This window comes from Podarcis pityusensis (assembly GCF_964106645.2).
Source record: "Podarcis pityusensis genome assembly, contig: HAP1_SCAFFOLD_835, whole genome shotgun sequence".
In the NCBI taxonomy this organism is placed as follows: domain Eukaryota; kingdom Metazoa; phylum Chordata; class Lepidosauria; order Squamata; family Lacertidae; genus Podarcis; species Podarcis pityusensis.
In genome coordinates, this window is record NW_028293340.1 from 8,907 (window position 1) to 12,500 (window position 3,594).

The following is a 3,594-nucleotide window of genomic DNA, read 5'->3' on the forward strand; positions in this document are numbered from 1 at the left end:
ATTAAGCAGTCATCATTGTTACCCTAATCCTACTTTGCATAGATAAGACAAAGGAAAGTGATTACTGCTTAAAGCTCACTAGGTCACTGCCATTCAGGTGCACTTTTGTCTAAAAGAAAGAAATGAGGAAAAAGTTGCTTTGCTCTATGAAGTGTTTTCAAAACTCCAGACTTTTAGCTGTAGGTTAAGTATTTAGACTTCATTTGTAATGCCAGCGCTTCAGCTAAACAAGGAACATGAGAAAGAGATATTGTCAATTATCATGATTCACTTTCTGGACTGACGTCACTGTGAAATATTAATGACCAAGCCACATGATTTGAACTCTGAATCTGCAGGTTAAATGTTTTCAAGGATAATATAAGAAATAAGGCCTTTGTTATAAAATGATTCTCAGGAGAAATCAGGCATACTCTGCAGTAGTTTGATTAGTGGAGAGCTGCTGGTCTTGCCCCAAAGGGAGAGCAATTGCTGTGGTTTAATGGAAACCGTTGGAGAAAATACAGGAGACTAAAGCAATGGTATTTCAGTCTTATAATTAAATTAAAAATTCCAAAGCCTGTTATCTTGCTATCGTGTATGCTCTCCCACTGATTCTTCAGTATATAAAACAAAGAAACTATCCTGAGAGGGAGGACGAGCTCATCAGTCACACGAGCTTGCATTAGAATATTAGTATTAAAAATCCAAAAGATAGCCTTTAAGGATGATAAAGGAGAATGCGTTGAAACAATATAGTGATTGAACAGCCAGTCTGGGATTCAGTTTGCAAACTTTTCTAGTTTTCTTTTTAAAGTGCTATTTTAAGTGCACGGTATATTTGGTTACATCCCTTTATTCAAACTTAATTACCTTCTCCCCTTTGTCGTGACATGGGTGGAAAGTTTTTGCCGTGTCAGGAGAGGTCGTCACACATTCTTTTGCAGTTCTCTTCATTAATTCCTTCTTGCAGAAGCATTTTCTTTCGTGCTGGGAAGGTAGAAGGGTGTAATAGAAGAGCCCTGAAACATCAGCAGGAAGCTCTAAGCTGGTTAATGCAGTATAATTGTCTGGACATAGACTGGTCTTTGTTTGTGTCGTTCACTTTGAATCAGCTGTAATTAACTCCAGAGTGTTTCCAGATTGCCAGCAAAGAAAAATTACAGCTTTTCTGTTTTAAATTGGAAAGCTCACAAAGACATTAACTATGCATATTGCTTTTACTTTGATATAATTCTGTTCTGTGAAAGGGTGGGGGGAGCATATTTGGCACCCTTCCCCCAACCCTGGACCCTCAAATCATACTATTGTAAAGCTGTTTGATTTAGGGTCTGTTAGAGTCTAATGGCTACTTAGTACTTTTGGTCTGAAAAATGTTTTCCTTGTATCATACAACTGCCACAGTATGTTGCAGTTGCTTCAATGGCTACTTTGGTTCTTCAGGGTTTTCGTTCATGTGCTGGAAGCATGTTTTAGATGGATGTACAGAAAGCTTCCCACATGCAGCTAGGCTAGAATTCCATTATAGAAGCAGCATGGTAAGTTTTCTCTCTACTATATTTTGTACTATCTAAAACAATATTCAGTTCGACACTTAACATTTCTCTCAGAATGCACATTCATTACTTTTGTGCAGGTAGTTTTACCTGTCTTTGGATATTCTAAATACCCAAACTGTGAGAAAATGGACTGTTTTTAAATCTGTTTGACTTGTGGTCAGCCAAATGCCTGCCACACCCTGTTTAAAAGGTACTCTGTACAGTACTTTATAATTATGGATTCCTGTATGGTCTAAAATGAGTGAGCTGAGTGAGCAAGCCTCTAGCTAATGCATCTAATAATACAGCGCTGTATACAAAAGATCTGTCAGCAACTGATGCAAAAAAAGTCTAACCAAAATCCCCCCCTTTCTTCTGAATTTAACAATAAGGAATTTAAGCCTCAATGTGGCTTTAGCAACCAAAGAAAAGAAGCTCTTGGTGTCTGCATAATACCACTTTGATGGATTTTTTCATCAGCTCTCCGTACGTGGTAACAAATAAACAAGTATAATTATACTTGTGAAGGCCTATTCATTGCTTTGTCAGGATTAGATATATGTGCAGTTTTCACACTGAGCCTCTCTTTTGTCTTTGCCTAACTCACTATGACATATTGATAGAGGATCTGGGATGGGGAAAAGGCCACAGCAGAGACAGTGATGACCTTTTGGAAACTTGATATAATTCAAGGATTTTTATTTATTTTCTATATATATATGTGTGCATGTGTGTGTGCGTGTGCGTGAGTGTGTGTGTGTGATTTGCAACTTGTTCCCAAATTCTGATATAAGTGAGCAACTTTTAACCCATTTTTAGCAGAGTAAATAAATAATCAAAGTGTTCTAAGATGTCTAAAGAGCAGATGGGAATAAAAACAATAGGCTAAGAAGTCTCTTGGTCTTCTTTCCCAGCACTTTGCACTGTGGCTAACCTAGCATTCCTTTCCCATTATTCTATCCTCTTGATCAGATCACGTTCTTTTTAATCATTTCACAAACACTGTCTCACTGGACCGTAGAAGAGGGCTGGGACAATATCAATTAAAAAAACAGAGGTAAACTGGCGTTTCTGATTCTTAGCTCTAATGGGAACTCTGCATTCTAAATGCAGAGGAATTCTCCTATTGTTCAGAAAAGCCCCCCTCTAGAGTTTAAGAAGAGTTTTTCCAGGAATACGGTTAGTAACGCAGGTTTTTGGTGTACTGAGAGGTTATACACCAAGTCATTGGCCTTGTGAATTGCTGACACAATTTAACATACTAAGACAATATTAGCAGGTGCGTATTTATGAACTCATATGATAACAAATTTTTAAAAATGCTTTCTTCTTGTTATTTTTCGTGATGTTTGTATTGCAGAGGAAAACTGAGTTCATTTATTAGTGCTTAAGGACAGATGTGAAACAAAGAGCTTAAGTTTTAATTTATAAAATGGGCTGAAATCTTTTATGTTGTAGTGGGGAGGGAGAAAAATACTATTTTAGGTTAGTGTACATAGTCTAGAGCACAAAATAGAGGGGGGCCCTGCCCACTTTGATGCTGAAGATGTTATACTAATAAAGTTCGTATATCTTCAGGCACCTGATGCATACAGCAACTCTAACATTTTATTGTTCATTAATGTACACACTGCACAACTTCCTCTGATATAACATTGATGATAAGCAGCTAAGAACTAAAAGATTTATATTACAGTTGTTGTGTATTGTGGTCATTGTTTCTGACAGTTGGCGTGCAACTGTTAAGATTACCTGGACGGACTTACTTGTTGTTTCGTACTATTTACTCTATGTTTAGCGGGGGATTGGTGGATATAATCCCCACCCCTCAAATCAGTTCCTGTAAAATCATCAAAAGGGGAAATGTAGCTGAAAGACTTTCTGAGATGGTGATTAGATAACCGACAGCCCAGATTTGTATTTGCCTAGAATTATTCCATGTATATTAAACACCAGCCCAGTTTAGGTATAACATGCATAGTTGTGTGCATGGCACATTCTTGGAATACTTTTAAACTGCTGTTTACTACAGATCCTGGTTCCAAATGTCCTAATGTAAATCTACAGGCATAAGAAC

General features: G+C 37.4%; 1 pseudogene across 1 annotated transcript in view; it reads left to right on the plus strand.

The window, feature by feature from the left end:
* The first annotated feature begins 1,316 nt into the window (after positions 1-1,316).
* LOC308469065 (zinc finger homeobox protein 4 pseudogene) overlaps positions 1,317-3,594 on the plus strand; it is a 6,938-nt pseudogene continuing 4,660 nt past the window's right edge. Inside the window, exon 1 of the transcript in view lies at positions 1,317-1,517. The product of the transcript in view is annotated as a zinc finger homeobox protein 4 pseudogene (transcript). The remainder of the gene's footprint in view (positions 1,518-3,594) is intronic.